Here is a 14196-nt window from a genome sequence, read left to right as displayed (position 1 = left end):
TTTTGAGACAGAGTCTCGCTCTGTCACCCAGGCTGGAGTGCACTGGTGCGATCTTGGCTCACTGCAACCTCTGCCTCCTGGGTTCAAGTGATTCTCCTGCCTTTGCCTCCCAAGTATCTGGGAGTACAGGTGCCTGCCACCAAGCCCAGCTAATTTTTTATTAGTAGAGATGGGGTTTCACCATGTTGGCCAGGCTGGTCTCAAACTCCTGACCTCAGGTCATCTGCCCTCCTCGGCCTCCCGAAGTGCTGGGATTACAGGAATGAGCCACCGTGCCTGGACACACATGGCTATTTAATACACATTTTCTGAGTCTCTACTATGTGCTTATTGGACACTACTGGGCAATAGGTTACACATCTGTCCTCTACAGAGCTCAGAGTGTGGAGGGGCACTGAGACTAGAGTCCCATCAACTATGTTGTTCACAGGACAGAATGTGGGCCAGCGGCCATTCTGCCTGGGGCTCTCTTCATTGAGCTAAGGTCTGGCTGAGCCTTGAATGCTGTAAGAACTATTCCAAGCAGAGAAGGGAAGGAAGGGAAAGAAGGGCAGTCCAGGGAGAAGGGACATCATGGCAAGGGTGCAGAGGTGTGAAGTCCTGCTGTTGTTGAAGGCAGTGGGCAGCTGCAATTTCCAGAGGGTGCTTTTTGAGGGGGAGAGAGTGGGAGGAGGGTGGGACCAGATGGTGAGGGGTCTTGAATGATATCTCAGACTGGACTCCTCCTCATGGGCCTGGCCTTGGGGTGAAATGGTTTTGGGATTTTGGAGAAGCCCTTCCGAGACCCATCTCTTCAGCCTAATTCCCTATATAGAGGGGTGCTAATGGGAAAGAGAGGGAAGGGGTACAGAGTGGGCAGTGGGTAACCTGAGGCCTCACCTACTGCATCACTTTTACTGATACCCTATGTGGCTTTGGGTAACTCACTCACCCCCTTTGAGCCTCAGTTTCCTCATCTCTAGAATGCCACAGTAACCCGAATCTTCCCGGCCCCCAGGCTGCTGGGAGGGCCCAGTGAAGTCACCGGAGCCCCAGGTACACAAAATGGGGCAGTCTCTGTCCCAGGGATAGGTATCTCTGTGTATTCTCTGCCTTCTCTGCTGATCCTGGGGAAGAAAAGTTTGCCTGAGAGAGGAGCTCCACCTGAGCAGTGGTGAAGCTGGTGAAGAAGCAGGTTGGCTGTGTGGTGTCCTGGAGCCTTGTCACTGAGAGGCGCTAAGACCGCTTGGATGGTGCAGGAAGAGAGAGAAGGCTGCGGTGACAGAACAGCTCTTTCTGCATGTGGCTGGGACAGATGACCTTGAGGGGCTTCTAGGGAGGGGGATAGCCTTCTGCGGGGCCAAGTTCAGCACACAGAGTGTGGCTACAATGCTTGGAGGAGGCCAGCCTGGCAATTGTGGGGCCTGGGCTTTGCTGAGAGGGGTGTGCAAATTTGGGGCTAGACCTCAGTTGCTCAGGACAGTGGAGGAGTGCTTGTGAGTCACTTTCAGCACCCTTTGCTCTCTTTGCCAGGGTGCTTGGCTGTTCCTCTGGCTAGCTGCCAAGAAAATAGTTAGCAAATGTCAATTTGAAAAGGTCCCAAATGGTTAGAGTGGCCTCACGTCTTGGTCTGGACTTAAAATAATGGTGGTAGGGTCTAGAGCTGCGCTGGCCGGCGTGGCAGGCATTAGCTACATGTGGCTACTGAGCATGTGAAGTGTGCCTGGGCTGAATTAAGATGTGCTGTAAGCATAAAGATACACACTGGATTTTGATGACTTTGTACAAAAAACATAAGCTGAGTACATGGTGAAATAATAGTTTAGATATATTGGGTTGAGTGAAGTGAAATATACAGTATTATAGGCTGGGTGTGGTGGCTCATGCCTGTAATCCCAACACTTTGGGAGGCCAAAGGCAGGTGGATCACAAGGTCAGGAGTTTGAGACCAGCCTGACCAACATGGTGAAACCCCGTCTCTTCAAAAATACAAAAATTAGCTGGGCATGGTGACGTGCATCTATAATCCCAGCTACTCAGGAGTCTGAGGCAGGAGAATTGCTTGCACCCAGGAGGTGGAGATTGCAGTGAGCCGAGATCACACCATTGTACTCCAGCCTGGGTGACAGCGAAACTCCATCGTGCGCGGGCACACACACACACACACACACACACACACACACACACACAAAGTATTATAATTTTACCTGTTTCTTTTTACTTTTTAACATGGCTACTAGAAAATTTAAATTAAATGTGATTTGCACTATATTTCTATTGGACAGTGCTGGTGTAGAGGCTGAAGGGAAGAAGCATCGTAGATAAAGAGCTCTTTGCACCTCCAAAGAGGACTTCCTCCTGCCTAGACTGGGCACGTGAGTGGCAGCTGCTCTGGGAGGCTGGGCACTCAGTTCATGGCAGTCCTACATGGGTGGTTGTTCCCTTCTCCTGCTTTCTGAACCTGCTAGGAAACAGTCTCTGGGCCAGGCAGTGATGGGGCTGGGACGGCCAGAAAGTGTTGAGGATCCCAGACAGAGAGCATATTCAGGCCTATAGAGAGGAGGTTACTGCATGGCCTTTATTCATAAAGGCTCCTATTCATTAGACAGAGGTCCCTCTGGATGGGGAGCAGCTCATATTTATTCCTATACCCACAAAACCTGGCACAGATCCTGCATATAGTAGGCTGACTGGAAGGATAGGTGGACAGATGGCAGGTTGGTTTTTTAAGGACACAAATGAAACAGAGAGACTAAAGACGGTGCAGCTGGATGAATGGTGGCTGGATGAGGCTCAGAGAGATGGACAGATGGATGGCTGGGTGAAAAGTAAATGAATGAAAGGGTGGATGGAGATAGAAGATGATGAATCTGGGGGTGGATAGATGAAAGGAAAATGGATGGATAGATGGATAAATAGATGGAATGAATAAAAGGAAGATGGATGATTAGGCAGATAGATAATTGAATGGGGGTGTTGATGGAGGATAGAAAAAGAATTGAATGAAGGGGCTTATCCCAACACAAGGATTGGTCAAGGTTTGCTGAGGACACTACCTCTTCTGCTCAGCATGCAGCACAATTCGCTAACTATGTTTTGCCTAGACATGTCTGGAGCTTCTCCAGGCTTTCGCTGGATTCTCTGGAGAGCTCATATTGCTATGGCTGTGCTAATCAAGTCTCTCCCCCTAATTAGAACTGTCAGCTCCCTGGTGGGCCACCTCTGTCATTCCGGGGGTTGGGGAGCAGGCTGGCAGGCTGGGACATGTGTATGAGGGTGCAGATGATGTGTTTGTTAGACTGTGCAGGGAATTCTTTATGACAATCATTGTTTTATACAAACATCATAGGATTTTCCGAATAATCCAGGACTCAAGAGTGTGAGAGAGGAAGAGAGAAGAGAAAAGTGACTCTCAGGATTCTGAAGTAATGGAATAAGGGAGAAAAGATAGAGTTTCTTTTACAACCCTATTCCTGACATTTGTTGGGGTACAGTAACTGCCTTCACATGTGCAGACATGGCCATGACCTTCCAGAAAGTCCTTTCTCTGATAGCCTGTTCTCCTTTTTCAGCAGCCCTAGAAGGCCACATGGAAAGCCTGTCTCCTTAGGAGAAAATGAGTCTCAGAAGAAAGTACTGCCTGGCATTTCTGGATTTGAGTTGTTTCTTTGGCGGTGGCAGGAGTGGGTGCTGGATGGGAAGCTCTTAGCCTCTTTAGTGACATCTTAGCCTCTTTAGTGACAGGTCCTGACAGCACAGAAGGGAGAACAGTCATTCATTGTCAGCTCGCCAGGCTGCATCACTGCCCAGGACGGTGGGAGGGGGCACCTGAATTTTCTGCATCAGCGAAGGCTTTAATCATTGTGATCAGCAGTCAACTCATCACCATTAATTGAATTACATTTCAAACAAGCTTCCTGGAGAGGTTCCACTGCAAATGGTGCAGAAGGATGATGGCTGGGGCCCTTTGGCACACCACAGCTTGTTCTGCATGCTGGGGAGTAGTCTGAATGTGTAGTTGCCAGCAGTATTTTTCTCAGGAGATGTCCAAACCTTTATCTAGCCCCCTTTCCTCTTATTTTTGGGATTACAACCACCAAATCTCATCCTTAATACTCTAAGAGGACACAAATCACTTTCCCCACTGTATAATCGAAAGAAAACTAGACCTCCTTTTACTAAGACAATCTCAGTACAATTAAGCATCCAAAGGAAATGCACGAAGCACCAGAAGCCTTTCGAGGGTCATGAACAGCGTTGCCGAAGGTTTCCTTAGGGGAATTGCCAATGGGGAGTTAGTCGGCAAATTTCCTAAATGTTCTCTCTTACCCATTTATCTTCTTGATGCCTGGATTTTCTAGCAGCTGCTCAGCTCTCTGCTTTCTTTTCAAAATGCTCAGTCTCTGGGCTGGCTTTCTTTTCTCTGGCTCTGGCCGAGACCTTTTAAACAACTCCCAGCTCCAAAGTTTTGTTTTCCTTCCAGCAAAGGCAAGTCTATTCTTATACAGATGATTTAGACTCTGGCTCATTCCTGCTCTCCTCTTTGGGTTTCTCAGTCTGATCAGTCTGATGAAGGGAACCCGCCAAGCTGGTTTGACCAAACATGCCTGGGATAATTCTAGCTTGGCAGTGCAGGATGAGCTATGAGGGGCAGCCTCTGGAAAGTGAAGGCTGAGATGGAGAGAAGTCAGGGATGCTGAGTGCTCCTAGCATCCTGAGATTTCACCTTTAGAAATGTGTTAGAAAAATTGTCCTTGAGTAATAGAAACCCACTCAAACTAGTTTATGGCAAAAAATTATTATAAAGACATAGGAGTTGGTTTCAGAGCCTAAGACCAGGAAGGAAGCTGGAACTCGGGAATGGGCTTAGACTAGAACCTGGAAAGTTGTCAGTTTCCTCGCTCCCTTCCTTGCTCTCTCCCTTGCTCCCTCCCTCTCCTCCCTTTGTTTCTTTTTCTGTCTCCCTCCCCCTCTTCCCCTTCCTCTCTTCTCTCTCCTCCCTTCTTTGTTCTCTGTAGACCAGCCTTCTCTGGCCGTGAGGGGGAAGGTGGCCACTCCACACTCTTTGAGCTCTACTTGGCTGTCAGTTCCAGTCACACGAGGAAGTTAATAACTGAGTCTACCTGGAGAAGATTCTCACTGACCCACCTTGGGACAGGTAATCTTCCCAGGTGACAGGTACTGTCAACTCTGGCCAGGGAGATGTGCTTCTGAGGTGCACACATGGCTGCTGTGACCCACACTTGTGGTGTGGGAAGGCAGTTCTCAGGAAGACAGGATGACCCATGGGCTGGATGAGTCATTCCTCTAAGGTGTTTCCCACAGGAGGCATTTACGTGACAAATATGAGGAATATGTCACCCAAGTGGGGGAAGTGCTTATCAGGCTCCTGTTGCTATTAATGTGGCTAATCAGACTACATATGATTTTGCACTATTGTCTGAGCAGTTTTCCATGTTTATTACAAACATTTTATAATAGAGACTTTAAGTGGCTTTATTACAAATTACTTAATAAGTATCTCATTGTGGGACACGTTTTAATTTTGTTTCCACCATTACAGGTAAAACAGCAGTAGTTATCTTTATGTATAGGCCTCTATCTAGGTTTTGGATTATTTTCTTTGAAATAGATTGCTGGAGGTGGAATTATAGGTTAGGGTTTTTATTTGCAAATGAACGAATCCACTTTCTCTAGATGCAGATGTTTAAGGAGAAAGGAGTCTTTATAGAAGATACTTAGCCACTTCGGGGGATGGAGTGGTTGTGCAAAGAACCAGGCTGGGATATGACAGCCAGGAATGATATTGCTAAGATCAGCGCTCTGCCCGTTATGGGACTTTCCAGTGAAATATCGCTGCTGCTGCGGCCTGCCTGACACAGATGACCCCAGGGCTGGTCTTCAGAAGCTCTGCCACAGATTCTCTGAAAGGACCAGTTTTCTCCCACAGTGTACTACCAGAAGCCTGAGCTGCTTGCACGTGGCTGTTTGTTCATGTCCCACTTCCATCCAAGGATGGGTCTGATTGGCAGAACCTGGGACACCTGTCCTCAGTGTAGAATAAGGATGTCTGATAAATGGGCTTTGGCTTTGTAGTACAGGAAGGTAGGACTCATCACACTGCTGAAATATCAAGGGGTTATTAAAAAGATGCCAGTTGTCTATGAATGGTGGATACCTACCGTGTGTTCAGAGGTAGGTAAGTTCAGAGGAAAAACTATACAGGCTGGAGCCAGGGCTCAGTGATATTGTTAAAAGCTCAGGTGCTTTCTGTCTTCCAGTGCATTGACGGTGTGTCCCGTCATGGCCCAAAACAGCTGCCATAGTGCCAAGTATCACATTCTTGTTTGTAGAATCCCAAGGAGGAAAGGAAGTTTTAGGAACAAAGGGGATTTATTCTTAGAAGCTCTCCCTTTCCAGGAATCAAAGTCTCCAACAGGGCCAGGCACGGTGGCTCATGCCTGTAATCCCGGCACTTTGGGACGCTGAGGCAAGAGGATTGAGACCAGCCTGAGCAACATGGTGAAACCCCGTCTCTACTAAAAAAAAAAAAAAAATACAAAGATTAGCTGGATGTGGTGGTGTGGACCTGTAATCCCAGCTACTCAGGAGGTTGAGGCAGGAGAATCGCTTGAATCCAGGGAGGTGGAGGTTGCAGGGAGCCGAGATTATACCACTGCACTCCAGCCTGGGTTACGGAGCGAGACTCTGTCTCAAGAAAAAACAACAACAACAAAAAGCAACTCTCAGACTTTCCTGTAATGGTCTAAGTCAAGTTCCCCCTCCTAGACCTATCTCTGGCAAAGGGGATAGGACTACCCTGGTTGCATCAAGGCTGGGGAACATTGCCACCCAGGCTGGAGTGCAGTGGTGTGATCATAGGTCACTGCAACCTCAAACTCCTCAAGCAATTCCTCTGCCTCAGCCTCCCAAGTAGCTGGGAACACAGGCACATGTCATCATGTCTGGCTATTTTTAATTTTAATTTTTATAGAGATGAGTTTTCCCCTATGTTGCCTAGGCTGATCTCCGACATTTGGGCTGAAGCGACCTCCCACCTTGGCCTCCCAAAGTGTTGGGATTACGGGTATAAGCTGCCGTGCCCGGCTTCAGATGTTAGGTTCTATTAGTAGGAATGAGCAGCCTTTGGGAAAGCAGTAGTACCTGCCACTAGGGGTATTAACTTTTTTTTTGTATGAACGTTTAAGACTCTTGATGCATGTTGCCAAATTATCTCCAAAATGGCTGTACCAGCTTAAATTCTTATGAACAGCATAGGAGTCTATATGTTTTACCACATCCTTGCCGGCTAGTTTCACGTATTTATTTAGAGCCATGGTACTGAACTCTATTCTTAGTAGCTCTGATAGTTTTTTTAGATTAAATGATCTTGAATTTTATAGGAATACAATCTTACTATGAATGCCTAAGTGGAAATGATTTTAGTCTCATTTTTAATGGTTATATTTTTAAGTATTATTTTTATCTTATTGTCTTGATCAGGCCTTTCTGAACAGTGTTAGATAATAGTGGTGATGATGAATATCCTTGTCTTGTTCCTGATTTTAATGTCAAAACTACAGTGTTGTTTTGGTAGGTATGATGTGAGTTGTGTGTTTGAGATATGTCTTATTTTCTCAAATTAAGCTATTACTTATAAGATGAACCAACTTAACAGCTTTTAGAGGGTGGAATGGGGAGGGGATAGAAGCTACCTAATATTAACCTTACACATTGATTGAAAGATACTCTTATTGCAATGATGGTAAATGTAAAACACATGTACCTTAGAATAACTAAAGGAAAAATTATATATAAATATTTTTCCTTTCATAATTAAATACATACTCGTTTGATGCAAGCAGTTTCCTCACAGATGGGAGTTTTCTTTTTTTTCCTGAGATGGAGTCTCACTGTGTGACCCAGGAACCTCTGCCTCCTGGGTTCGAGTGATTTTCCTGTCTCAGCCTTCTGAGCAGCTTAGATTAAAGGCATCTGCCACCATGTCCCGCTAATTTTGTATTTTTAGTAGAGATGGGGTTTCACCATGTTGGCCAGGCTGGTCTTGAACTCCTGATCTCAGGTGATCTGCCCACGTCAGCCTCCCAAAGTATTGGGATTATAGGCATGAGCCACTGCACCCGGCCAGATAAATTCTTTATATAGTATATACTTTACAATATTCAGCAAGTATCATTCTATTACCAGTTTTTAGCATTTTTATGAGAAATAGATGTTGAATTTAACACGAGTCTAAGCATAAGGCTATCATTAGAAAGATTGATGTACTGATATGAATAATTTCCTAATGCTAAGCCATTTTTGCAATCCTGGGATAAACCCTACTTTATTGCTATGTATTATCCTTTTAATAGTCTGTTGAATTCTACTTCTGGTATTTTATTTAGGATTATTATAGCTATTTTCATAAGTAAAGAGGATCCTTTTTTTTTTTTTGTGGCCTATTCCTGTCAGATTGTGGTGTAACAGTTATGATCATTTCATCACATAAACTAGATTGCATCTCTTTTAATGTGGTAGAACAGTTTATGTGACAAAAATGAGCAGTTCTTGAAAGCAAATTCAACATCTGGACCTAGAGTCTTTTGTGGAGGTCAATATTTGGTAACTTCTTTAACTTTTTTCTTGATTGTTGGTCTTAAAAAGCCTGTAGGGTCAATTTTGAGAATTTATATTTTCCCACAAAAATTCATGTCATTGAGATCTTCAAATTCATTAGCAAATAATAGTGAAGTGTCTCATAATTTTTAAGTCTCCCCTTTGTTTTATTTATTTATTTTAATTGTAATTTTATTTTATTTTGAGACAGAGTCTTGCTCTGTCACCCAGGCTGCAGTGCAGTGGTGTGATTTCAGCTCACTGCAGCCTCTGCTCCTAGGTTCAAGTGATTCTCCTGCCTCAGCCTCCCGAGTAGCTAGGATTATAGGTGTGCGCCATGATGCCCAGCTAATTTTTGTATTTTTAGTAGAGACAGATTTCACCATGTTGGCCAGGCTGGTCTCTAACTCCTGGCCTCAAGTGATTCACCTGCCTCAGTCTCCCAAAGTGCTGGGATTACAGGCGTGAGCCACCATGCCCAGACCTTGTTTCAAAAATATGATTATTTTTGAATTAATTTACTTAGCTCCTCTCTGTTATTATTGAAGTCACCTAATGTTTTCAACCCCATCAGTGTTAGGTTTTCTTTCTTTTCTTTTCTTTTCTTTGTTTTACAGGCAGTAAGAATTGGGCTCTGAGTTTGATCTGTGACTGTTTTGCTGCTGAGTTTCGGTGTTTCTGGGTTGTTCCGTGAGTAAATACTAAGGGACAACCGTCTTTGTTCTTTTACTCTCTGATGTTTCCTGAGCATCTAGAACACTTCCTGGCCACAGTAGGGATGCAATACTTATTCACTGGGCAAATGGAAAAATGACTGTGGGGAAACAGGTGAGAAGCTGCCAAAAGCCTCCTTTTCAGGGAAGCCCTCATAAGGGCAGAAGGAAGTAAGAGACAGGTCTTCTCCTGTCTACAAAGGTGAACTTTTGCTACTGCCACTCCCTGCCTCACCCACCCACCACCACCAGCCACACAGTTCAAAGAGAATTCTTTCTTGGAGCTGGTGGCGACTGCTGCACAGGACTGTCCCCTCCCCTCGGAGCTCCTTCTCCCAGGCCTGAGTCCTCAGGGAAGTGAGACTTCCTGATCACAGCGATGTGCAGGCGGGAGCATGAAGGTGGGGAGACAGGCGGGCTCCTGGGGATGGAGGGGACCTCTGGGGCAGGAGATGAGTCACTGGGGTGGGGGCTGGATGGAGGAGGTCTTGGGACAGGGGTTGAGGTAAGAAGACAGTTACTTTAGGTAAGGTTGAACTTCTGGTCTGGAAACCTCTGAGCTTGGGCCCAGGATACCTGGCCTGTGGCTGCTGACCATAAGGGTGACTGCATCAGACTCTGCCTTAGGAATGGGGGAGGCCCTGTGGGCTGGTCAGGAGGGGCCTGCTTTCACCTCATCTTCATCTGGAGTTGCCAGATAAAATACAGGATGCTCAGTTAAATTAGAATTTCACATAAATGATGAGCAATATTTCTTTAGTATGAGTTTGTCCCATGGATTTGGGACCTCTTGATTTAACCAGCTCTGAGGCAGGGAACTCCCAGGACCTGGGAGGTGCTTCTCACTGGGAAGGCAGGAAGGCACCGTACTATACCCCATATCCCCCCCAACCCCAGCTGAGATATTCCCAGCAAAAGGGAAGTCTTTAGCAGCAAAAGAGCAATACCCCTCCTCCCTCGTCCACTCTTGCCTCTCAAATGGAAGTTTGAATGAAGCACACTCTCTACACCCTCCTCCTGGCCAGCTTCACGGGCTCTGCTGGACACAGAGCTAAGCGTGAAGAGTGCTTACCTTCCAGCAAGCCACAGTCAGTCAGAGCAAGTGAGGCACAGGCCCCATAAATAGGAGTCTAGGCAGGCTGGTGGGCTTATGCAACCTGGGGGTGAGGGGCACAATCAGGATGGTGGGCTGGAAGGTGGGGTGGGGAGGAGGGGCAGGCAGGAGGCAACCAGAGGCCAAGGGCAGCAGCCTGAGGGTGTCGAGTGGGAGGTGCAAAGCAGGAAGGTTCTGAGCACCTGCTCCCAGGTACTTCCTTGGTGCTGTCTGCTGCTGGGTGCTCTGGAAAAGCTGAAGGACGAATTCTAACTTTCTGGGCTAGAAAGTAAGTGTCACGAAGGAGATAACCTCTAGGTATTGTCCCAAAGTTTGTGTTACCCTCAGACTAGCCTCATTTATTTCTGGCAGAAGGTTAAAAATGATACAAATAATTTTTATGGACGTAATTATGTCCTCATTCCAAAATAATGTGGCACTGTTCCATAATTACTCAGAAATGATCATTGTGTGAACAGCTATTAATTAGTGAATAGCTTTGGAAAAAAGTTTCAATAGATTTGGGAAGCATTGTTAATAACCCATTATGATATGCCTGGGGGTCAAATCACCATGTCATGTCAAAGCATAGATTTATAGTTCCATTTTAAATCATTTCAAAATAATTAAGAATGTGCTGTGCATCTGACTGGCCAGAGTGGAGGCACAAAAACCATATATCTGCATTAGGAAGGGAATGCATCATTTCCGGCCAAAATGGAGATCAAAGCTCTTTCAACATCCATTTGGCAAGAGCATGCACATTTTATAGCTTCTCAAGAAGTATTAGTGATTTTAGATAAATAGCATTCAGCTCTTCTTTCCATTTCCCCATGGCCTTCTTGCAAGCCAAGAGAGGAAAATTACAAATCATCAGGTACTTCTGACCTTGACTTAGAATTTCAGGAGGGAGTCCAGCCATATGTGCTCTTCCTGGCAGAGTGGGCATATTCTACATTACTCTTTGCCGCCTTCTAGAGTGGGTCTGGGGGAGGCAGCCCTGCTCTGTCCTCTGAGACACATTCTCTTTTTGGGGTAGGTGCTAGAACACTTTTAGCCCAGCAACCTTCCTGCCTCCCTGGAACTCTAGGGCACCTCTAGTCTTTTGGAGCCCCCTCTCCTCCTGGACATCCTTGGAGTCCTTGTTGGGGAGGGGAAAGGAAGCTGTTTCTTACTGAGTGTCGATGCTCCTGGCTCTCTGCTGCACACTTCATGCACATGATGGCAGCCTTCACTGGAGCAGGTACTGTCATCTCCGTGCGGCCAAGGAGGAGGTGGAAGCTCAGAGAGATGAGAGGAATCCTGCAAGCTTGGGAAGGAAGGCTACAGCTGGAGGGAATCTTTAGGTTCAATATGTCATATGCTCTCAGATGTTCAACTCCTCCCCTCCCCTCCCTTTTTGTTCTGTTTTTGAGACAGGGTCCGTTGTGTCACCCAGGCTGGGATGCAGTGGTGAACAAAGCTCACTGCAGCTTTGACCTCTGGGTCTTGAGTGATCCTCCCACCTCAGCCTCCTAAGTAGCTGGGACCACAAGCCTGTGCCACCACTCCCAGTAAATTTTAAAATTGTTTGTAGAGACAGGGTTTTGCCTTATTACTCAGATTGGTATCCAACCCCGGGCTCAAGTGACCCTCCCAAGGTGCTAGGATTACAGGTGGGAGTCACCACACCTGATCTGGCTCCCTTTGGTGACTTACCCATGATGAGGTCGTCTAGCCCAGGCTTAAACACTTCTTGTGAAGTGGTGCTCACTGCCAGTGACCTGTCCCATTCAGTATGATTAGAATATGCCTATTGTTTAAAGCAAAAATGCATATAAAGTAAAAGACGATGGCTTCTCCTGTGCCCCTGCTAATCCTGTTCCTCAGAGGAAATCACTGTCAGCAGTTGGGTGTGTCTCATTCAAAATATCTTCCTATGCAATATATATGTACATTGAAAACATGTCAGTAGAATCATACATACTGCTTTCTGATGTGCTTTTTCACTCAATAATTGTGGGTGTTCATTCAGATGTATGTATACACCTACATTACTCCATCTATTGCTTATTGATCCAGCCCTCGTTGACATTTCTTTCATCTCTGTTTTATCTCTTTCTATTTATTTGTATAGTCAGTTCTGTCTTCCAAATATGATCTTCAAAATAGATCTTACCACTTCCCTCACTGATCTGGACTATTATCATAGCCTCCTATCTGGAACCCCTGCTTCTGCCCTGGCCCTGCCCTGTAGCCTGTTCTGAACCCAGCAGGTGCAGTGGGCCTTTCAAAATGCAAGTTGCATCATGTCACTTCTCTGCTCAAACCCTCTTATGGCTTTCCTCTCAACAAAGTTAAAGCTCAGCCCTCCCATGGCTTTGAGGCCCTCCACACCCCTGTCCTCCTGCTGTCCTGCTCCACGTCTTTGGCTTCATCTCTCCGTTGTTTGCTTCTGCTATGCTGGCCTCCTTGGTGTCCTTTGGACTTAGAAGGCCTGCTGCTGCCTCCAGGTCTTAGGAACTTACTATTCCTGCTGCCTGGAAAGTTCTTTCCAGAAAGCCAGGTGGCTCCCCTTCTTACTTCCTTTCAGGTTTTTGCTGACATGTCAGTGAAGGCCTTCCCTCACTACCTCTCTGTAGACTGATATGATTTCTTAAGGTGAGTTTAAAAAATCATCTACACATATACCCCAAGTCAAAGCCAGCATTATACTTACTGATGAAACAATAAAAGCATTCAAATTAAATGAGGAAAAAGACAAATATGTCTGATTGACTTATGTACCTGCACTGATGGTCTGAGAAGAAAGAGAAAGGACAAAGAAGGGTCTGGAGTGGTCAGTGACTGTCCAGTGTGGCAGTAGTCTAACAAGCTGGAAAGGGAGGGCATGGTCAGAGCGTGATGTTTGAACTAATGATGTTGATGGGGGATTATTACTGGTGGATGACAAGGTCCAAAATGGGATGCTGAGTGGCCAAGATGGAGTGAACGAGGACACCGGAGGGAGGTGGGAATATGGTTTGGTTCTGTGTCCTCACCCAAATCTCATCTTGAATTGTACTCCCATAATTCCTATGTGTCATGGAGGGACCTGCTGAGAGATAAATGAATCATGGGAGTGGTTTCCCCCATACTGTTCTCATGGTAGTGAATAAGTCTCATGAGAAGTGATGGTTTTATCAGAGGTTTCTGCCTTTGCGTCTTCCTCATTCTCTCTGTGCTTGCTGCCATCCATGTAAGACGAGAATTGCTCGTCCTTGCTTTCCACCATGATTGTGAGGCTTCTCCAGCCACGTTGAACTGTAAGTTCAATGAAACTTTTTTTTTTTTTGTAAATTGCCCAGCCTTGGGTATGTTTTTTTCAGCAGCGCGAAAATGGACTAATATAGGTGGTAAAGGAAGTGAAGGTCAGGGTGTAGGTTAGGCCATCCATGTAGATGTTGGTTGCCTAGAGGAAGGAAGGACTGAGGGTAGAGGGAAGGTGGACACCAGGTGCCCAAGTCTCGGATGAGTTGCCCATCCTTGGGCAACACAGTGAGGAGGATCCTGGCAATGGGGAATTAATGAGGTAAGAGCGGAGAGGACAGGGATTCCACTTCCATCCCTGAGGGCCCTGGGGAGGAGCATCCACTGTGGAGAGCCAGGTTTCATTCAAGGCAGAGAGGGCAAAAAGGCTGGTGAGATGGAAGGGTTTTGAGTAGAGGCTGGTGAGATGGAAGGGTTTTGAGTAGAGGCTGGTGAGATGGAAGGGTGTTGAGTAGAGGTTGGTGAGATGGAATGGTTCTGAGTAGAGGCTGGTGAGATGGAAGG

The sequence above is a fragment of the Cebus imitator genome, unplaced genomic scaffold (genome assembly GCF_001604975.1).
Source record: "Cebus imitator isolate Cc_AM_T3 unplaced genomic scaffold, Cebus_imitator-1.0 Scaffold76, whole genome shotgun sequence".
Classification (NCBI taxonomy): domain Eukaryota; kingdom Metazoa; phylum Chordata; class Mammalia; order Primates; family Cebidae; genus Cebus; species Cebus imitator.
The sequence above is the reverse complement of the archived record's forward strand: the minus strand, read 5'-3'. Positions refer to the sequence as shown.